This window comes from Lissotriton vulgaris, unplaced genomic scaffold, assembly GCF_964263255.1.
Source record: "Lissotriton vulgaris unplaced genomic scaffold, aLisVul1.2 SCAFFOLD_1031, whole genome shotgun sequence".
NCBI classification, from domain to species: domain Eukaryota; kingdom Metazoa; phylum Chordata; class Amphibia; order Caudata; family Salamandridae; genus Lissotriton; species Lissotriton vulgaris.
This window is the reverse complement of record NW_028252135.1, coordinates 68630-91921: the sequence shown is the minus strand read 5'-3', so window position 1 is coordinate 91921 and position 23292 is coordinate 68630. Positions and strand designations below refer to the sequence as shown.

Below are 23292 nucleotides of genomic sequence, written 5' to 3'. Positions count from 1 at the left end.
CTTTTGGCTTTTGGAAGAACTGATTTGTAGAGAGAAGTGGGAGATCTCCGGAAGCTGAGACTTGTGTGTACTTAAGTCAGCATTTTGAAGCAGGGGCTGTGACTCTGAATAGTGGCATCTTCTATGTGTGCTGCAGAATGCAGCACACATAGAAAGATAAAAAAACAAGGAGAAATAAAAGTATTTCTCCTCGTTGTGCCACTCAAACACCTACTTTTCAATGGTGTAATTTTTTGGTGCTGACTCAGACTTATAGATCCTTGTAAATCTGGGGCTGCATCTAAAAACAACGGGTGTTGCAGTGGAATGTCCACAGCAACACCCATTGCGCCCCACTTTGACACCGAAACCTGAGTAAAAGGGTATGATATTTACCATTCACAGTGGCATTGCGCTTCATTGAAAATATGGAGCAGGGCATTGTGCCATTGAAGCGTAGTAAAAAGTGACGCTCCGGTGATGCAATGCCCTATGCCCCTCAGTGTGATGCCTCTCGGTTTGCTGCGTACACTTGATTCACCGATGAATTAATGTGATCTCCCAGAATTTTCCTTTAGTTCTCCTTATCTAGCCCAATATAAGCCAGACTCATTGTTAAAGTTTGTAATAATCCTAATGTACCTTTATTGATGACAGTAACACCTGATGTAATACAGACTTTATGTGTGTATCTGTCTTTGTTTGTAATCAATGAAGTGTGAAAGAGATAAGGCAATTTACTACACGATCTAAGACCACAACTAAGAGAAAATATTTTCAGAACAATTTAATGATATCCTACGGGGAAAACAATTTTGGGGTTAATCAGGTATGTACGCAACTTACAGATCCTGTCTTCGGGACCAAAGGTCAGCAGTGGGCATGGAGCAGATAAGTACCAACACTGCACCACTAGTGGCACAGGGGCAGCTGGGTGCAGAAGTCAAACTCGGAGTTCTGCCAAATGCATTTCGATGTAGACTAGGGGTCCTTGGAGCAATGCTATTTGCAGGTAAGTGAAACAGGTGCAGGAGCCAAGCTTTGGGTGTTAGGACCAGCACAGGGTGGACACAAGGTGACACCAAACATACACCTCTAGAGTCACAGTGGCGGCTGGGTGCAGTGTGCAAACACAGCGTCAGGAGCCCAATGCAATCCTATTGAGTTGCTTCTTCTCGGAAACAGGTTGCAGGCGTCCAATCGGAAGGTCCAGACAGAACACCAGTGACAGCCAATGTAAATTGAGGTGTTGGGGGTCACAGAGGCACTACTTGTCAAGCTCACCAAAGCCAGGGGACTGCGACAGCTAAACCATGACTGCAAGTCGTTGAGGGGGTGAACTTTCAGATTCACTTTGCAGGAACCGTTGTGGGGGTCAGGAGAGGTCAACTAATGCTGGATTGAGAGTCCTGGTCAGTGGGAAGACATCGCTGAGCAGTTGGGCCACTCAGACTTGGTCCGTGGACGTCGGGTGCAGAGTGGGCACAAGTCACGGATCCGCCTGGATCCGGAGTCTTCATTGTTGCTTTTTTTTCTGTACAGGTCCATTGTCCAAGAGAGTTTGGAGTCTTTGTTGAAGATAGTAGTCCTCCCAGAGGTTACAGAGGTTGCTGGTTGCAAGACAGGTTGCAGTTTCGTCGAAGCGGGAGACATTTGTCGTCTTCATTCTTCTCTTCATGGTCGCCTTCTTTCTTCATAGGTCATCGCAGATCTAGTTTCTAGGTCTTGCCTAAATACTAAATTTAGGAGGCATTTTCGGAGAGTAGCAGGTAGGGCCAATGGGCACCTTACTGGGCGTGACTACACCCACCATTGTGCCACCCTCCTGTGGGAGGGGACATAGACCTAGCCCTGATTGGAGGGTCCCCTCATCTTCAAGATGGAGCGGACTGAATAGTGTGCTTAACGTCACCTCCTCCACCAGAGGGGTGGAGTTGACAAAGGTAGGAACACATCCTAGCATTTCTACGTTTTCCAGACGGCTTTCCCACCCAAAGTGAGGGGTGTAACCCGGGAGCTGCCATCTGCTGCTAGCAGCAGACGCTGGGGGGTCACATTAGAAAGGTTGCAGACCTTTGAAGCTTCCCCTTCAAGCACTGACACACGCTGCGGGAGGAGGTTTGACACCTTTGACCAGGATATGCATTGTTTCCGGTCCCAGAGAGCAGAGGCTACCCACCCAGGAGTCCGGAAACATGTCTGTGTGTGGCAGACCCGAGATCTGACGACTTCTAGGCCCCTCAAGATGGACGTGTTGCCATTCGAATAACAGCTCCTCTTTTCCCTTGAATTTTAAACTGCTCCCTTCCTTAACCTGGAGCTCCACCTTGTGGCCTGTTTTTAAAATATGCTCCCACCTTGAAAATCTGTCCTGATTGATGACCCGATGTTTTTGATCCTGAACCTAGCGATCCTCTCCTTCTATAGCTTTGCGGGGATTGATTGTTTGCTTTGCTAGGGTTATTTCAACATTGCTTTATTATAACTCCCTCCAAGCGTAGCTGTGCTGTAACTGTAATTGTAACTGTGGACTGTGTCAATCACCCTCCTTTTTTCTTTTGCGACTATTGCCTAGTCTCCTTTGCCTTTGCTATCCCGACTACCCTGTTTCCTACTTGCTTATATTATTTACCTTGTCCTTATGTTGTTTGCCATCTAGTACCTCTGTTTATTGCACCTTGAGATCCCTGGTCCATGCTTCATATATTGATTTGAAATTTTATTATCTCTTTTTGCTTAGGTCTATGTTTTTTACTTTGTTCGAAAGCAATTATGTACAGCAGTATTGCTGATTGTCTACGGCAGGCCCTACAAAATTGTTTGACAAATCTAACGCACGTTCGATAACTTTTGCCTTCTACCTCCCAACTACTGTCTCTCCCAATACCTCCTAACTCCATCTGACTACCGCTTCCTTCGTACCTATCTACATGACTCATATTCTTCTCATGTCTCTGGCCTCTTTCTCTCATACCATCGTGTGACCACATTCCCTCTCTTTTTTCTTCTCCTTTGCCTAATCCTCCCCTTACCCTTTCCAAACACGGCGTCCTTCCACTCCTCCCTTTCCACGTCTCTCCCTCCACAGCTTCAACATACTGCCCTCCCTTGACTTCTCACGTGACTATCTGATTTACCTCTCTTTCTTTTGCCAATACACCTCCTCTCAATTTCCCTTTCCCCCACCCAGGACCTTTCTCTATCTAAACATGGTTCCAACAATACAGCCCCTAGGCAGGAGATACGTGCCTCTGTTCAAACCTTATGCACCTAGTGCAACCTTCCCCCTCTCCGCTCCTACTCTTTCCAGCTTCTGTCCTCTGTCCTCAGCCCTCACATGCCCTTGCCCTTTGTTCCCCACCCTGTTTTTCTGTGAACCTTAGACAGACTTCCTTTCGTCTCTATGGTTGTCTCTTCCCTTATCTTCACTCCCTCTCATCCCCTACCCCCCACTACTTTCTCTCGCCTTTCACTCCTCCCATAACTGTATTGCTGATTGTTTTATTTAATGTTTACTTGTTGATTCTCTTCTAGTATATTGTTGAACCACATTGTTGCACTTCCTGTCGTCTCGCCTATTGTCTCCTACCGCATCCTCCCTCTATTTATGTCTCTCCCTCCCTCCTCTCTCAATGTTATGAGACTGAACTATTTTGTCTGATGCCCAATGGAGCTACTTGGTGTAGCTATAGGGGAGATGGGCCTTGGACTCCCTCCTTGGTCGTCACCTACACAGTCGGTCTTTAGGCAGACTTCTTTTCGTCTCTCCTTATTGTCTCTTCCCTAGCTCCTATCCTCTCTCCCCTTGCCTGCTACTCTGCCTCCCCCCTGTCCTTTGTGCCCTTTGACTAAGCACTCCTTCTCCCCTTGTTGGGGAAAGATCCAATATTTATACTCTGGAGTCTCAGCGAACCCGCTGAGTGAGTCCACTGCCCCAAAGGAGACACTCACACTTGAGGTATGGTATGGCACCCCATGCCAAAGCACTCCCTCTCCCCTTTTTGGGGAAGGATCCAGTATGTAGACCTTGGAGACCCCTCTGAGAGAGTCCACTGCGTAAAGGGAGCCTCTCGCAATAGAGATAGGAAAGGGATACTACTTCCCCTGGGATCACAGATTACTGGACTTGGGATGTTGCCTTGACTCGTCTACCGGTTTGTGTCCCCGTCACCCTTCCCCTCTTCTCCCCATGCTGTGACTCTCACCCTCCCCTCCCCTCCTCTTTCCCACCTTCATTATCTGTCTATTTCCCCTACTCCAACCCCCCCTAAATCTCTCACCTTGCCTTCTTTTCCCCTTACGTATTTGTGCTTACTGTTTATCTCAACCTTACAAGTAACTATGTTGCCATGCTCTAAGAACTGTGTAACCTTTGTAACGATCTAACCTGTAACTATGATCTGATGCTCATGTAAAGCGCTCTGTTACCTCCGGGTCTAGCCAGCGCTATATAAAACTTTTAAAATAAAAAATAAATAAATAGTGCCCACACTAGGGTCAGTAGGTTTTCAAGGGACACCTCTGAGGTGCCCTCTGAGGACATGTTTTAATAAACCTCACACTGGCATCAGTGTGGATTTATTGCAAGGAGCTGTTTGGTACCAAGCATGCCTGGGTTCAGTGAAGCCATCATGGGACTATGGAATTTGAGTTGTGAAGTTCCCAGCCAATTTACTAGGCATGGCTTCCCTGGCACTTACAATATTAGGAAATATACCCTATTATTGTGTGGGGGGTATCTGCCCATGCAGGTGTGCCCACACCTGGGATATAGTGCACCTTGCCTTAGAGCTGATAAGGCCTGCTAGAGGGATGTGTGCCATGCTAGCTGGCATGGCACACAGGCAGTGTGCCATGTTAACTTGGTCATTTATTCACCTCACCGGGCATGCCAGCTGCACAGGCAGTGGCATGGTCCTAGTGAGGGGGTTCCAGGAGACCATCTTCAGCCTCCAGGTCCTAGGTACCTAGGGTACCACTTTCGAGGGACTTACAAGGGAGCAGAAGTGGCAATTGTGGACATGTTTTTAGGGAAAGAATACTGGTACAGGGAACCTGGATAGCAGGGACCCAGAAGTCTACAGTCAAAGTTGCATCAAAAGACAGGTGAAACGTGGGGGGAGAGGGGTACTGCAACATAACTTCAATTTCTCACAGTTATTAGGAAAATCAACAGATGCTATGCATGCACTTACCTTACAGCTTCAGATGGGGAAGGATAAACAGATGTAGCATTGTCATACGCACTGTCCTGTACAATGTTTGTGGCTATTTTAAATCATAAGGAGTGCCCTTCTCCTTACCAGAGTAATTTGAATGTGTTTTTAGAGAATTTGTTTATTGATGAGAATGCTAAAAGAATTAAATCTGGTGAGTATTTGAGGGTGATTACTCAAAACAGACACAATAGTAACTTGAATAAAGATTATTTATTGAGAAACTAGAAGCATGATATTATTAGGAAATACAATGAAAGAGGAGTGAAAGTAGTTAAAATTTAGAGGAGCAAAAGATTGCTTTGGAAGAAATTAAAAAGGAAGAAGAATTTAGGCTCTCTGGTTTACATCCTTGGTTGAAAGTAGTACAGGAAATAAAAAGTTGAGCTATGTATGGTAAGGTGAAATCCTAGAGAAAAGGGTAAAGAAGAAGTTGTAGGGAAGAGTGTATGTAGCAAATCTTATGAAGTAAGTGACTGTCTGTTGTCTGGAGGAGAATCTATTAAGAGGAGAATTAATTATGTTTGTGGAAAGACTGCTTATTTTACCTTACCAAGAAATTGCGTTGGTTCCTGTTATCTGGCTTTAGTTTTTCCTAAAATGTATCATATAGATGAAACAAATGAACATGACATGAAAAGAATAAGGCAGAGTTTTGGGTATGTGGTTTTAGATATTTTAGGAGCAATGATTCCTTCAATGTGTGTGGCCATGATTAATGAGAATATTAGATGATTGTCTACAATAGTAGATAGGCTTGCTATTGATACAGCTGGGTCTTTTAAATTCGTAAATATGGAAATGGTAGCTAATAGAGCAATGATAATGCAGAACCATCTTGTCTTGGATATTATCTTGGCGAAAGAAGGAAGAGTTTGTAAAGTATTTAAGGCAAGAAGGTGTTGAACCTATATAGATCATAATAGTGGAGCAATTGAGACTTTTATTACTAACATAACTAATTTGACTCATGAAATTAAGACTTAGGCAGAACCAGGATTATAGGAAAGTGAAGGATCCTGGGTAAGAGAATTAGGGAATAGCTATAGTAAAGTAGGAGAGTGGTTAGGTAATATTAGTGAACTCTAACACCTAATATTAATGTGATGATTTGTGCAATTACTCTATCGCTTCTACTAAAATTGTTAGAGTGCATGATTAATAAATATAATAGTAGAATTGTAAGCTAAAATAAATTGAGGAAAAGGTAGATGATTTAGAACTAGATGATTAAAGGATCAAGTGTATCAACCATTAAAACAACTGGAGGAAAATGTACAATTGCCCAAGAAGATGAAGGTTTCGATGAATTAATAAACTAATGGCTGATTCATAAAGTTATTTTATGTGGTCTTTAGAGATTATAAAAATATAACAAGAGAGGGGGTTGTTAAAGATTTTTCAGATGTGCAAATTTTGAGTGACCAAGTATGTATGCAAATTAGTAATTTTGATAGTACATGTGAAACAAGATGATTATGCAACATAGTTGTGTCATATTTTCGTTTTGAGACACTGTTTGATTGAGTTGGATCCAGTTTCTGGAGTTCTGTTAGTCTTGTTCCTGCTCATTCCCAATCCTAATCAGCGGCCAGCTGCAAGTCTTCTCTGTTCACAGTTTTCACTCAACATGGCAATGACATCAATAGATTGTAGTAATAGAGATCATAGAAACAATATATTCTTAATTAAGCTTTCCATCATGTACCTAAAGTATAATTTTTAAAGATTTCCACTGAAAATTCCGATGTAAGCATGCAAAAGAACATGATTCTCTGGGCTATTGTTTAATAAATGTTTCATATTAGATTGAACATCTCCGGAGTGCAATCACTGAAGAAACAAGTGAAAGATTTCTCTTACCTTAAAAAATGGATTAGTGTTAAGGACCTTTGGAATGTACAGAATTGTTTGTGATTTGCCAAAGCCATCTAACCATGGACATACTATGATGAATTTGTAGTTATATTAATTAATATGCATAGAATGTATGTAAAAAATACTTGTTTTTCAAAGATCAAGGATGACCTGTCATTTTCCTCTCAAGACTCTGCCCGAGTATTTTGAGACTTATTTCTCACCAAGATATTGCCAGTACTCTTCATCAGAGGGAAATCTAGAATTTAGAGGGACTTTGAAGGGGTTCTGTTATGATTCTGTATTTCTGAGTTTTCTGACAAAAAATGTTGATGTTTTTTCAACAATTCCGTATTAATCCTTTAAAACTTAATTTTGATCTAAAACGCAGTTCTTGAGTGGTTCCCAGTTTATAAAATGCTCTGCTTAATTTGTCTGATTGAAGGGGAGGATGATCTTTTGCCACTAGATCAATGAGAAATGTTGTGAAGCTGAACTATCTAAGGTAAACATTAGGATTCAGTAATATTTGGGTTCATGAAATTACTGGTGTTTGGTCCCCACAAAGGTTCACTCTTTGTTTCAGGTCATGCATTAATACAAGCATTGGCAATGCAAACTGTTTTGTCTTTTGTTTAGTGGAATGATTGATACTGAGCTTAAAAACACAACAACCGTGCAACATGGACAGTAGCAGCACATATTTTCCTAACAAACAAATTAAGTAAATAGCACATGGCAGTAACAGGAAAATCACAATCAGCTCACTTGTACAGGACATGTACAACAAAGGTAGCTAACATGCTAATCAGGGAGTGAAAACAGCTCTCCATAAACGTACATAAACATACAAGAATCACAGTACACCTAGAAGAATGATCCACACCTGTAATAGAATTACCATACATTCCTGTGCTCATGTAGAGTGAGAAACCCCACCTACCTAGCATGAAATGGTTCATCTTTGGCTTTCACATCCAGCACTGTAAACAACTAGGAGTACTACAGTTCACTGTTTGTACCGTGACCCAGTTATGGGTTCGCTAGTTTGGTTTGGTTCCTTATATAAAAATGTATGTTCTCCCTTTATTAAGCTTTCATAACTATATTAAAGTTGTGTGTGAGTGAGCTAAATGTTTTTCTCCCTGCTGCAAGAGTAAAAATAGAGGGTACAACAGTGGACCCTGTTTCCCTTTTAGATTGGCATGTTTTGGCATTTGAATATTGCTCATTTAGGGACAGGAACTTCCTCAGGACTACAAGCATCTTACATCAAATATTGTGGAAAAGTGCACGCTCATTAAACATGCTGTATATCCTTTTTTATTTCAAAGTCAAAGTCAAATTAGCTTTATTAGGTTTCAAAAGAAGACCATAAAAGTTCATAACATCAGCATTGTAAATTATTATTCCAGTGACCTATATACAAAACAGCATAAAAGGCAATTCATACTCATCAGTTCAGTAAAAAGGAAAAGAAAGAAAAAATATACATCTTAAAAACATTCTTCTACTAAAAATACAGTCTATATTACAAGACATTTATTATTATTACAGCATGCATCTCCCTCCGCAAAAAAATACATCAGTGTTTAGGTTTGTGTGGTAGGGGATTACACTATTGTTCAATAGCAGTGACTTTTCTATTTCATAATGAGTGGAAACACCTTCATTCTGCAGCGGCAACACCTCTTCTTTTTAATACAGGTACGCTTATGTCAGAAATAGCACAAGCATCCCTCCTTCAGAAGACAAATACAGACAGTGCCGCATCAGCACAAGCTTTCACCGTCACAGTACACACACAAATCAGACACCAGCAAAGCAAGTTTTGCTTCCTCACGATTGGTACAGGATGGCAGTAGCAGAGCAAGCTTCCCACTCTGACAGAAGCTAACAAGTGCAATCTTCCATTCCAGCAGAACAGACTACTGCAAGCTTTCATTGGTTAGAGAACATGTACAGTTAAGGCATGAATGCCATGCAAATTAGACACAGATCTTTAGAGCAAGTGTTCAAATCACAGAGGGGAACATATAAGTAGATGAGTGAGTAAATTTGCAAGTTTAGATACCAGTCAGTCAAATTTGCTTTATTCGAGGTAAAAAACTCATAAAAGCATAAAACATTTAAAACCGTTACATCCACAGTTAGCAAATTTTTAAAACATATTTACATCCTCAGAGAAGAAAATGTTCTTAAAATGATAAAGCATCGTGACATCAATAATGTTAAAATTCATCAATAAAACCACAAATTCATACAATTAATTAGCCAGTATAATCACAGAAAAGCCGAGTTCCCATTAGCTGAGATAACATACAATGGCCTAGCTTCATCTCATCAAGCCTACTGTTATGCAAGAGAATTCCTTCTAATAGCCCATGCCCAGCCCAAGAATTTAGCAACTGCCGCAGCGATAATTGGCAGAGAACTAGTGCAGATAATCCTTAGGGCCACATCACTCTCCCTCGTGCCTAGCTGTTTGCACATAGCCCTCAGCCGGACAAGTCGGGGACTGAGTAAGCCCCGCACACGAAAAGTAAATGGGCAATGGTCTCAGTGCTGGATTTACAAGCTGGGCAGACATGAGAATTACCTTCTACCCATCTTCCAGTTAGTGATCTTATTGGGAGAGAACTCACTCTGAGATGGAAATATAGCTTCCTGTCCTGCGGTTTGGTTATAATATCCCAAAAGAGCTCAAGAGAAGGGTAAGTTTTTATCTCCAGAAATAATCCCTCCAGGGTAGAAGGGTCTGCATCATTCCAGTTCCGGCATTTTACCATGTCCCAGTACTTTGTTTTTATGGTTGCTTTTGTCGGGAACTGGGCCTCCTCTGGTTTCTCCCATAACTTGTTCATGCCTAAAATCCCTAGCATTCTGCGCAAATCCCCTAGCCAGCCTATCGTATGGAACTTGTCGAAGTTAATTACATCCAGAAAGCCCCTTGCGTAGCGAGCGAGTTCGGGGGTGACCCAAATGCGCCGCCAATATAAAATGGGTCTTAATCTAGCCATATATAAGATGGCTTTCCTGCCTAGCTCGCAAAGCAGAGGCTTCATGGGTGTACTTTTAGGAAGACCGACAAGATTTCGAAGGAATTTGTTCTCGGCGAGCGTTAGTGGGGCTAGATTGCCATAACCCCAGAGCTCTGTGCCATAAAGCGCAGAGCTAATGGCTTTGGCCTCATATACTTGAAGTGCTGGCGCAATAGGTTTAGTCAAAGACCTTCTGTGTTCAGCACTTATAACACCGGTGTTTTGGCGGAATTTAAGAGCCGCCATTTCTATGTGTTTCTCCCACTTTACGCCCTTGTCTATATGGATACCCAAGTAAACAAAGTCCGAAACCATTTCTACCTTTTGGCCATCCATAAAGAAATTCCCTCTGAAGCTGGAGTGGGGGTTAAATGTCATGAGCTTCGTTTTGGCTACATTTACTTCAAGCCCATGATCAGTGCAAAAACCCTCGAAAATGTTTAAGGCACGCTGCAGGCCGCTGGGGGTTTTAGATAATATGAGCGTGTCGTCTGCGAATAGTAGGATTGGCGTTCTCGCACCATCCAAAGTTGGAGCATCTACAGAGGCAGACAACATACACTCCACTACTCCATTAATGTAGAGGGAGAAAAGCATCGGGGCCATGGCACAGCCTTGTTGTACCCCCCGTTCTACCGGGAACTCATCAGTTACTTGCTCGTGTCTCCTCCACTGGATCCTTACGGAATTTGACTCATGGAGTCTCATCACCAGCGATAGGGTTTCAAGTGGCATGCCCATCTAAACTAGGACTTTCCAAAGCAGGGAGCGAGGGACTAGGTCGAAAACTGCACGTAAATCTATAAAGGCAGCATAACGGCTGCCCTTCGCCAACTGCACTGTCTTCCAATGTAGCAGCGTAAACTGAAAAATCTGGTCTGTCGTGCTGGTCAGTTTACGAAAGCCTGCTTGATAAGAAGATAGAACAATATTTTGTTCCTCCCAGGTCATGATTTTTGCCAGGTCATTTTACCTACGACCTTCTGTACTGTGTCTATAAGGCTGATGGGCCTGTAATTCCCTGGTGAGGTTTTGTCCCCTTTTTTATATAGCGGGATTATTACCAGCTCCAGCCAAGACTTTGGTACCGGTGCCCCTAGCGCTACTGCATTAGCCAGATACAAAATGTACTTGCTCCAGCGTGGCTTCTCTTGGAGAAAAACATCCGCAGGCACCCCGTCTGGGCCTGGAGCCTTACCCCGTGTAACTGCGTCCAGGGCCATTAGTACATCCACGTTGATGAAAGGAGGAGCTTGAAATATAGCAATGGCCACAGACTCCCTATTCATATCCTCCGGACGACACCTGTATTGGGGCCCAAAGTAGTCCAGCCAGCTACTCTGGGGAACATGGTTAGAGCGAGGTTCTGGGAAACCCCCTTTCCCCCACCTAACAAAGCTCCAGAATAATCTGGAATCTTTGGCAGAACTAGCAGCTTTAAGATCTTGCCAGTGCTGCTCGTCCCATTGCTTCTTGGCTATAAATACACTTGACTTGTAGCTCCGCCTTGCTTCCCTAACGGTGGCTGGGTCATTACTCTTGATAGCCAACCCCAGAGAGGTTCTAGCTGTCCTACATGTAGCGTTATACCACCCCGCTACTTGTGGTCGACTTTTTTTGCCCGACTGCGAGCGTACTACCCTGTAGAAATGGCCCTTAATCCAGCTAAAAAATTTGCAGTGCAAGTTAGTGATCTCTTCCGTGTCTGAACTACTCCCCGATTCCGAGTTCAAAATTACTTCCATAGCAGAGGAGGTAAGATCCAGATCTTTATTAATACTTTGTAGCGCCTCATGATTAGCCACAATTTGGGACCACTTGACCCGTCTCATATTGTTCGTTGGGACGATCTCCGCTATCGCTTCCGTTATAGTGTTTTGTCCATCATGGACCCCCCCCACAGCAGGTGAGTAATACAGAGGGGGTTGTGATCACTCTCTTGTCTGCTGACTACCCTCATGTCTTCCATCAGATGCCAGATCGTTAAGCTACATATAACATAGTGAATCCGGCTTTGCCAACGGCCATTATCAAAGGTGTTTGCCCCTTGTCCATCACTCGTTGTCCTACCGTTCAAGGCTCTAAGCCCCCTTTCGCTACGTAGGGAATTCATCTGTATTACTTCTGCTGACCATCTACTCACAGGTTTTAGATCGAACTTGGGGATTCCCCATTCATTGTCTGCATCATCACCTGATTGCCAGTCTTCTATAGAAAGGGGCTCAAAGGTCATGTATATGTCCCCAGCAATTAATATACTGTTCTCACTTGACTGGGCACCAATCAATTGGTCAAGTGCAGCCAGGACCTGGGATTTCCCCCCCATCAGGACCTCTTCTATACAAGTTATAAATATCTAGACGTTCCCCCGAAGACATAGTAAGCCCAATGAGCTGAATATCATTATTGCCTGTAGGGAGCTCTACTATCTTGTCAAAGAGTGCTTGCCGAGCCCAGATGGTTAGACCCCCTTTCGGTCTTCCCTTGGAGCCTTTAACTGCTGGAACGAAAAAATTAAGGAAACCCAGGAGAAACAAAGGCTCGCAGGCCCACGTCTCTTGAAAGATACAGACGTCAAAGCCATTTATAAACGACACCCATTCTGGTGAATGCATTCTGGAGCCCAATCCCGCAATATTCCACAAGACTATTCTACCCCCACCCGCACTAGAATCACCCCCCAATGCTGCGGTGGGTAACGGCTGGACCCCTGGGCCACATAAACTTAGCGGGTCGCAACCTCCTGCTGGCTCCTTGTTGGCTGCTCCAATTTCGTCTTTAGGTGGTTACTACCCTTCGGTCCCTGTTGGTCAATTAACAACTCTCCTATCCCACTGAGGGGTAGTCAATCGATGGAATTAAGTCTGGATCTATGTGGCCCATTCCCTATCACCCTTGAAGGCATGGCTACTGCTAATGAGTAAGGTAATGGGGGGATTTTCCTCAACTGGATGTCCAAATTAGCTGGGGGGCTTGATCTGTACTCCATCGTGAATAAGTTCTCAGCTAACTTATCAGACACCAGGGTTAGTTCAATTACATCATACGAAGCCCCGGAGTGACTGGATTCTCCTAGCTCTAACAATGTCTTCTCTAATGATCGACCGGCACCCTCAAACATACCTTAGCCAATGAATGGCCTTATTCGTCAAAAAATCAACCCCCTCCCCCGTTCCATTAGTTCGTATTTGACACGTGGGCACATTACTCATGTATATAGTATTTGTTGAAAAAGTAGCCGTTGCGTGTAAATGGTGCTCAGATGATTCCATACTATGACTTGTTTGTCTTTTACGGGATGTTAGGGTGGCATTGGGCGAAACCCTAGAAGATATTCCTGACCCATTTTGTGGTTGCAGCCCTGGGGGGCATCTCCTCCCTATAGGTCCCCCCTGGGTCCTCTGGGCACTATCGTTGTACCTGCTTGTCGCCTTGGATTCCCTCGCGGGGGGCCTCGAGATGATTACAATCGAGGCCAAAGTAGGGGCAATGCCCGTGGTTGTTACTCCCCCTTCAGCCTGAGCAGGCCGGGTAGCTTAGTGTTTATAATGTCATTTTTCCTAGCTACTTGTTTAGTACCCTGGGCTTTTGTTGGATAAGCAATGCGTGTTGACAAGTGGCACATAGGTTGCCGTTTGGAATAGTAGTTAGATTTAAAATTAGTTTTTTCATACCCTCTATCTCATCTCTTAACAGGGAGACCAAATTGGCCAGATCACCAATAGCGCTAGAATTTGCAACTTGTAGCTGGGAACCCTCAATTCCATTATTGAAGTTCAGATACCATTTTCACCTAGGTGATAGTCCAAGTCAACATTCCAAAAGTCCCATGTTTTCCAAATATTTAGAAGTAGCCGTTAAATTGCAGGTCATTTGTATTTGGAGTAGCTCAACCACAGCCTAAGTTTTTTTTCCCTAAGCAGGCACAAAAGTGGCAACCTCTTCAAAAAAGTTCAGATGGGTTGAAATCCCGGCCTCAGTGCTGCAGTAAAATATTGAGGGCCACCGTTGAGTTCAACTAGTATTCCAATATTCTCTGGGAAGTTTCACTTGCTGCATCTCCATGACTCCTCTACCCCACACCTCATTCCCATGCTTATTTTCAGTCTGTAGCTGCAAGTGGAGCTCACTGTCACTTAATTTTGGGGACAGGAACCTATTTTACCTTCTCAGACTTGGAACAAGAGGGAGAAAAACTTGCAAGGGGAAAATGATGGATAAAAAAGACGGAAAAAACATGACAAAGGGAGAAAGCAGGAACCTGCAGGAGCGAGATAAAGGAGCAGTGAGTGAGTGGAATTGAATAGAGGCATGCAGTGGAATCAAGACTACCCAGCCTTGGTATTCGACATGCAGACATTCAATCGTGATGGTCGCGGGTTTCTGAGCAAAACTTTGCGCCTCTGCGCTTATTCTTTTACAAATTAAGCACCTCCTTGTAAGTATTTTGCTTCCAATTCAAGTTCAGAAAAGAGACTCACCCCATACCTCAGTAATGACAAAGAACTTAGACTCTGGTAGATGTTTCCAATGCTGCAATACAGCATTTTTCACAAGCACCAAATCTGCACCTTACATTTTTAGTTTTGATTTTGAGCTGTGATTCAGTTGTTAACGTGAACTAAACTATAAAACGCATTTAATCACATACATGCAGGTCTTTTTTGGACCCCTACCATGTCCACTAAACTCCCTCACTCCTAAGTCCTTTCCTGCATTCTCCAAAAAGAGTACCTGAATTCAAAGCCACCCAACATAACACAGTACATAGAGCAGATTTTGATATCTCGTATCTCATCAACACAACGATAAGCAAGGAAGGTGAAAGAAACACAGGAAGAGGTGGCCCAGAAGGGCACATCACGCAGAACGCCTCTGCCATTACCCTGTGCAGACTACAGGACAATTTGAGAGTTGTCAGTGGCGGGGTGAACGAGTACACTGAAGCTCGCAGTCCTAGGCCCAAGTTTATTTGAACAACTTCTTAGGCCTTAGCTACTGATGGGGAGGTACCTGAGAAGAAAGAGGGGAGAGTTGAGTAATTGGCAGATTCCTGTCACAACATCTCTTCATCAATGTAAGTATACGAACTGGCAACGTCATGAGCTGGGGTACATGGACAGACAGTGCGAGGGATGTAGGGTACATTGACAAGCAGTGAGAAGTGTAGGGTGCATGCATAATATGAGGAGTTTGCTTATAAGCCTGGATTTGTCATCTTTCACCAACCCTGAGACCAAAATGCCTAGATAAAAGTTCAGCTTACAGCTAGCACGGTCTACAAATTATTCCGTACTACCTGTCGTATTGGTAATGTTGTACATTTATAGTCAGGTTTAACCATCGCCCTTGTAGGAGCCATAAATAAGATGGTCTGATCGTCCGTAGGATGAGTTCCATAATTAAGATTCAAATGGCATGAGAAGGCACTTCAGTGTTGCCCAAGTTAATACATGGCGTAACATCAGCGGCCACAGAAGCAGAATAGATAGTTGGAAACTTTTCAGATTACAAAAATATATCAATGTAATTGAAGCATGAATATCCGAGGTGAAAGATGCTTGTGCCCAGCATGATGACTCAATGTAACTAACATACAAGGCAGGTAATTCGGCTACCTCTTTGTGTTCGGTAGTATGCCTACGATCTAGGCCTGTAATCTTCTCCTTCTTGTGCTACCTAGTAAGGCCCAGTTCCAACACATGCGCTACTACAGCTGTTCACTATGACAGTATATAGCTGTTCATCACTCATCTGTCCTTTCACTGGTTGTTTGTGCTCATACTCCTACAGCATCTCAAGGTCAGACGTGGCTGGTGACCTTCAAAAGTGGCGAGACTAAAGAGCTGTGTTGGAATGCAATGTGGAACTATTGAGTCCAACTTTCCCCTGTAGATGGGAGGGGTTCTCCACCATAGAATATTTCGAAAAGATATGGCCACATTTCTATAAAATGCATGAAAAGCCCTAGATTTTGCGTACAGTACCAAAAAGGCACTCACAAAGTATTCCAATACTTGCATGGTGTGCTTGGTCTTTCACGTCAGCTTTGTGCTCCACAAGAAAACCTTGAAAACATAGTGGCAAACTGGTGCACTCTTTTCAGCACAATTTCCCCAACATGTAGCTTAAAACCTAAATCTTTTGTAAGTAGTGAAATGTAATAGGTGTAGGAGAGTAGGATCTGCTTACTATGGTTACCCCCACTTTTTGCTGGTGTTTCACTGTTTTTCGACTTCAGTCTGTCTGGGGCCCTGCTAACCAGGACCCCAGCCTAGCTGCTTCCTCTCCAAATTGATTGCGTGTACTTTAGGTACACTCCAGATTGGTTACTGAGTTACCCTTGTGAGACCCTAGTATATGGTATCTTAGGTACCAAGGGGATAGTAACCTCAGAGGCCTACCAGGGGCTGTAACATGTATTATGCCTCCCCTGAGAAGCCTTCCAAAATGGCTCGACAGGTCTGCTACTGCAGCCTGGGTAAGGTGGTGCATGCACCCCTTACTAAGATATAGGTTACCTATATCTACACATGTCAACCTATAAGTCACTCCTATGGCAGGACTTATCAATCATGAAGGCAGAGTGCTTGGTTTTGTGTGAGAGGGTTCCCATGCATGAGCTGAGCCCCTCTGCAGCTTTCGGAATCTATTCTCTGATGCTGTTCTGTGATGCAGCCAGACCATATACTCTTAAGTGCATTATAACCTCGTGGTAAATGATAACTGGAATGGCTGCATGGAAACATGTCGTGTTTGGTGTCAAGCACTTTGGAATCCTACCCCCCCCCCCCCCACCAGTTCTGGCGGCGGGGGTAGAATTCCACCCTTCTAGAGGGAGAAGACATATACACACTTACCTAACTGGTAATAGTTTAAAAGAGCCCCAGCATCATAAAATGGATGCTGCAGCCACAGACACGAGTCTGACCTCCTTCTGCTGGATGAAACTCCAGCAGAGGAGGCCTGGTCAATAGGTTTCCTGTCACAGGGAGGTGTAACCACCTTCCAGACAGGCTTTAGTGTATTGGGGCTTGGTGGGTGCATTTATAGAATGCTTTTCAGACAGTGATGAGGGTACACTTGGTGTCCCTGTGCATACATCAGTTCAAACCAGTTGCAGGGGCGCTCAGCCCCTGCTCTGGCGCGAAACTGGACAAAGGGAAAGGGGTGTACCCATCCCCCTCCCTGGGTCCTCCCATGGGTGGGACCCTTGAGTAAGTCCAACCCCTAAACTTAGTATAAGTATAGAAACCCAATCCTTAGGACTTTAGATTACACTTGGATGAAACTCCGCAACATATATCCTGGAACTTCGACATTCTACATGACTAGAAGATGGAAGAATCTCCCTTGGAGTCAAGGAGTGACTCCCCTGCTCAAGCAGGCAACAAGAAGCATCTTGCCGGTCTGCATTTCCGAGGCTCCCGCTGGACCCCGAAGCATTTGCGACTCAGGACATGGACTTCCAGACTTCTCAGAGGCCGACACGAGATCCCTGCAAAGCTGAGACCCGGTGCCATCACGAGAGACGTGAGACCGGAACTCCTGGACACCATGCACATTTGCTAGTGCATTAATTTCCCAAGCTTTTCTGAAGTTGTGCTTTGGGCTACTTGTAGTCCAAGCCCCGAGCATCATCTGCATTGAAGATTGTGGACCCCCTTCCAGCATTTCTGCTTGAGGCTCCTTCGCGATCCCTGGTCCGTCCCCACAAAGGTAACTCTTCTATTTTCTGGGCTTCCCTGGTTGCGCCAGATGTGCCTTGACTCCCCTTCAAAGGGTAAGTCCCTCAGATCTTGATGGTATGCACCAAAGCCAATCTTTGCTTTCTGCATGGGTTGCTGTTGCCAAGGCTTATTGGGTCTAATCTTGATACCAACACCGCAGCACTTGACATCCTTTATGGGACAGCTCGAATCCACCTCCTGGTCCTCGTGGCTGAGGAGTCAAGCTGCACCTTCTCCATATGAAAGCCCCCGACATTGGTGGGCATCCGCTCATAGCCTTCCTGGTCCCTGGCTAGTGACCCAGACTCTGTCTCCTCTGCTTTCAGATTCTTCAGATCTTCGATCCACTCTTGGATCCACCAAGACACTTTCGACTTGGTCGCCAGCAGCACCTTGCAGCAGATCACCTATGAAAACGACAACGAAATCCGACACCAAAAGACACCTATGCACCCGGCTTCCCTTGGTGAGGTAACTCGAGTACTCCAGTGCTCCCGTGGGTATTGACTCTAGAACTGCCTAGTTCTAAAGGGGTGTGCTCCAAGTCCTCTTCTAAGTGTCCTTATTCTGTAATTTTTCAACCGCGACATTCCCCTATAGAAGTTAATGCTGAATCGCGGCAGTGTTTAGACACTGCACGCGTCCCCCGTGGGTCCCCTGTGTCCCTACCTTGGGTGGTTCCTGGTGGCTCCAGCGGTTCTAAGGGCTCTAGGCCTTGTATCTATGTCAGTTGTGGTTCTTATACCACTTTCTTAGTATTTGGTTTGCTAAGCCCCTAGGGCTAACCATATATTGTGCTAATTTACTGTGTGCTAAATAAGTTTACTGAATGTACTTTTGCCTCTAGCCTCATAAAGAGATTAAAGGAGTGTGTTTAGAATAAATACATATATTTTATACATATATACCTGGTGTGGTTCTCCTTTCATTTGATCATTCATGAGATTATAGACTGGTAAAACAAGCTGCTTTACGTTCCTTCATGACTTAGCCTGAAGGCTGCTCTCCACAGCTACCACTAAGATAGCTTTCTATATAGGTTGTCTTTAAAACTACCATCAATAAGGGTCGTTTGGACTGGTGCAAGGTGCCCACCAGCCAACTTCTCACATTAGGTATAATCTTTCAAGCTGCATATGGCATCTTTTTCACTTCCTTTCATTTGTTAAAACTGCCCCTACCAAGTAGATGCATAGTGATTCTTTAAAACAGACAGTCTACATGGAAGGGGCAGGTTGGGAAAATGAAAGCTTTTATCCAAATCACAGTCTCAGGCTGTGGACAGAGGAGCTAAACCTAAATTTAGACACATGTTAAAGGCTCACACATTAGAGCTACATCTCAGGTTACCGAGCTTGTAGATACATGTTAAAGACGTATCATTTCAGTGACATCAATCTACAGCTCTGGTACCAGAAAGCAGTAGCGCAATAATATAATTAAATGCTTTGTCAATATAGATAGTGAAATGTTCCCACATGAACATGATATAATTGCCATATGAGCAACTGACAGTTGAAGGAAATCGAATCAGCAATACGCGTATCCTACATTAACTCGCAATTTCCTGAAAATAATCAGATTTTGCTATCAAATTAAAGTTTTCGCTTTGGTTACATACTTTCCCCAATTCAGCTTGCCATTGCCTTTTAAAACATGTTCTACCCCAAATCCCAGAGATCGTTTCTCAGTAAATACCCACGTTTGGTTCGTAAATATCAGCCTATGATTCTCATCAAGTATTCTCGTGAACTACTGTTCCACTGGAACATATTGCACATAAGATCCTCTCCATATGCCAGGGGTAGCCAGCAGCTATCAGGATGCTCGCTTTATGCCCGGATGGATGGAGAACAGCAGTGTACTAGAGCATGTGGTGAGGAATGGTGGTGTAGAGGCACAGCTGGAGAAAACCGGCATATGGGGCATGTAGCCATAGCATTATAACACTTTCAGGTGAATATGCACTTTATTAATAAATAAATATGGGTACCTACCAATTTGCTTGACGTTGTAACCATTATGCCAAGGATGGCTAGAGTGTGCCAGGACATCTGTTCATTATCACCCCGATAATGCAAAGTATTACCTGGATAGCCAGCTTTATTCACAAAATGCCAACAATGACAGCAAAATGTCAGAGCCACTTGTAAGTCATAGGGATCACCGCTAATAGGGTTAAGATGACTATTGGTATTCGATGTCATAAAAATGCCAAGGGTGTCCCCATTTGACTAGACTGCCAATATACCAGAAAAACCATCATTCACATAAAGTGAGATTACTGTGCCAAAGACGTGCACTATAATACCAATGATGCTCAGAACATGCTAGGGGAGCCTTTATAATAGCGGTGACTACCATAATGACAATTTGTGACACAATCTTACAAAGAATACCTTCATGGCAAGGATGGTAGTATAATGTCATGAATGCTCACAATATATCAAGAAAATGCCTGCAACATGACCTGGTCACTACTATGCCAGGCACCGCTGCCATTAAGCTTGGGATGGCCAGTATTATGCCAAGGATACCACACTATCTTAGCAGTGGGCAACAAAATGCAAGTCGGCATCCAATATACATAGGATGTCCAGGATACTCCAGAAAGAACCATTATTAGACCAGATATCTGCACCTTGAAGTCAAAGATGAGCACAATATATCACAAATGCCTACAATATCCTGTGGTGGCCACCATAATGCCAAGTGGGAAACTATTCCAAGGATAACCACATGATGCATTATGCATTGGCATTTATAATAACGTCAAGACGGACAACACTCTGTGTAGCTAACTTATAGCAGGGCCAGAAGCAGTGTTTAATGTGAGCCAGCGGTTGCAGGTAGAGCCCACTGGCAGTTATTTTTGGGGGGACACACTTTTTCAATTCGGACTTTGACCCACGGCTAAAGAGAGAAAAAATTCAAAGAGAGAAAAGAAAGAGGAAAAGAAAGACAGAAAAACAAATGGAAAAATAAAGAACCTGAAAGAGGGAGATGCAGCGACAAGGAGTGAACGCTGTTGGATTAATGGATGGTGACAATCGATAGCACCAGCTGCTGCTTTCTGAGCAAAACTTTGGCCCCCCCACACTTATTATTTTACAGATCAGGCACTGTATGTGACCCCCCTGAGTTTTGTAATGCACCCCGCACATTTCTACAAATGTGCAATCACTCATCCATACACCACAAAAAAGATTTCCACAATTATACACACCAGTGGTGGCTGGTGACATTTGAAAGTGGTGAGCACAAAAGTTTGTGATGCGAGGCCGGTGGTGAGCTAGCGCAGCCAGCGAGCGAGCCCAACAGCCATAAGATGATTTGGAGGGGGTTCTCCGCCGAGAACATTTTGAGAAAAGAGCAAGCAAATGGCATTTTTAAATATATTTAAGAAAGCAACAAGGTAATAAAGTAATTGTTAAATTCTAGTTATGACATCAATAATGCTCACTAATATTACAGCAAATATTCTCTGGGATGCACTCTCATTTCTCATATGTGAGGTCCTGTTTTGATCTAAAAGAAACTTTTTATATGGATGTTAATGTTAATGTTAATGTTAATGTTATGGGTGTCTTATATAGCGCTCGGCTACTCCAGGGAGTGTCCCGGCGCTTTCTGACCCATAGCTGAAACAGAAAAGAAAAAGGAAAAAAGAAGCAGACCTATCATTGACTGTAGAGCCAAGTTTTCAAACCTTTTCTAAAGGCCAGCAGGTTTGGAGTACAACGGAGTGCCAGGGGGAGGGTGTTCCACAGCTTGGGAGCGAGATGTTTGAAAGAACGTCCCCCTATCCTAGCTTTCCTGATAACAGGGACAATTGCCAGACCAAGGAATTCTGATCTGAGGGATCTTGTGGGCTTATAAAAGGTAAGACGTTTCTGGATGTATTTAGCCCCAACAGCATGGAGTGCCTTGTGGGCTAGTGTAAGTGCCTTAAAAGTAATCCACTTTCTGACAGGAAGCCAGTGCAGGGAGAGTAACAAATCCGAGGCTCTAGCATGGTGGGGAAGGCCAAAAATGTCCCTCGCCGCCGAGTTTTGGACCACTTGAAGTTTTTGCAATAGGTAGTCCGGAAGACCCAAATATAAAACATTAGAGTAGTCGAGCCTGGAACAAATTAAGGCCTGAACCGTCGTCTTCCTATGGACCAGAGGAAGCAGAGGGAGGAACTTACGTAACATTTTCAGGAGACCGAAGCAGGTGCCAGTAAGGCCTATGATCTGGGACTTCAATGATAGATTATTATCAATTTTAACCCCAAGGTTCTTAGCAACCGAGGAGGAAGATGAGGGAGGAAACATATTCACAGGCCACCAATCCTGCCATGGCGGGTCTGTCTGACACCCAAAGAAAAGCACCTCTGATTTATCAGGGTTGCACTTGAGGCTGTTTCGCTGAAACCAGTCGAAAACAGCCCCAAGACAGCCACGGATGCTCTCTCCGTCGAACTCAGCACCCTTTCTACAGGTGAAGAGAAGCTGGGTGTCATCAGCGTATGATATGATCTGGGCTCCAAAAGACTCCGCCAGCACCGCCAAGGGAGTCATACAGATGTTAAAAAGAGTCGGGCTAAGCACCGACCCTTGAGGAACTCCGACCTCCAAAGGCGGTACTTCGGCAGAGTACGGGGGGGCCCAGACCACCTATCGACGACCCGCTAGATAAGATCTGAGCCAGCTCAACACCGTTCCTCTCAGACCGATCTCATAGAGTCTGATGAGGAGACCCTCATGAGGGACGGTGTTAAAGGCCGCCGACAGATCTAACATCACCAGCATAGCTCTTACACCTGAGTCAAGTACTTCCTTGATGGCTTCATTTACCTCCAAGAGAGCGGTCTCAGTGCTCAGATTGGAGCGAAAGCCTGACTGGGTGGAGTGAAGCAAACCATGACTTTCAAGAAAAGTGGAGAGCACTGAGTGGACATGCTTTTCCACAATCTTTGCCAAACCCGGTAAAAGAGATATTGGCCTATAGTTTGCATGATTCTCAGGATCAAGGTCAGGCTTTTTAAGAAGTGGAACAACCATTGCCTGTTTCCAGGCCAGAGGGACAGTGCCACACGCCAGCGATAGATTGAGAACAGGATTGATCAGAGGGTTCAAAATCTTCGCGGTACTGGCCAAAAGGGTAGCAGGACAAGGGTCCAGAGGGGAGCCTGACTTGATCTTGAGAAGGTTGTTCAGAGAGGTGGGAGCGGACATAGCTGGAAACTCTGAGAGAACAGGACTGGACTCGATAGATAAAGTTGATGGGTTACTAATGTTGGAAACTGTGCTAAGGCCAGAGGAGGGAAAGGAGTCTTGGATCTGTTTAATTTTTGTTGTAAAGAAGTTTGCCAGCGAGGTGACCCATGGCTCAGAAAACTCGTGATGACCTGCGCTAGCCTTGGGGGAGACAAACTCCTTGACAATAGTGAATAGATGAACGGGGCGTAGAGAGTGGAGCAAGTTC

General features: G+C 44.2%; 1 protein-coding gene across 3 annotated transcripts in view; it reads right to left on the bottom strand.

Moving 5' to 3' along the window:
* Positions 1 to 23292, bottom strand: part of LOC147662653 (zona pellucida sperm-binding protein 3 receptor-like) — a 351878-nt gene that overhangs the window by 260504 nt on the left and 68082 nt on the right. The gene's annotated exons all lie outside the window — the stretch shown is intronic.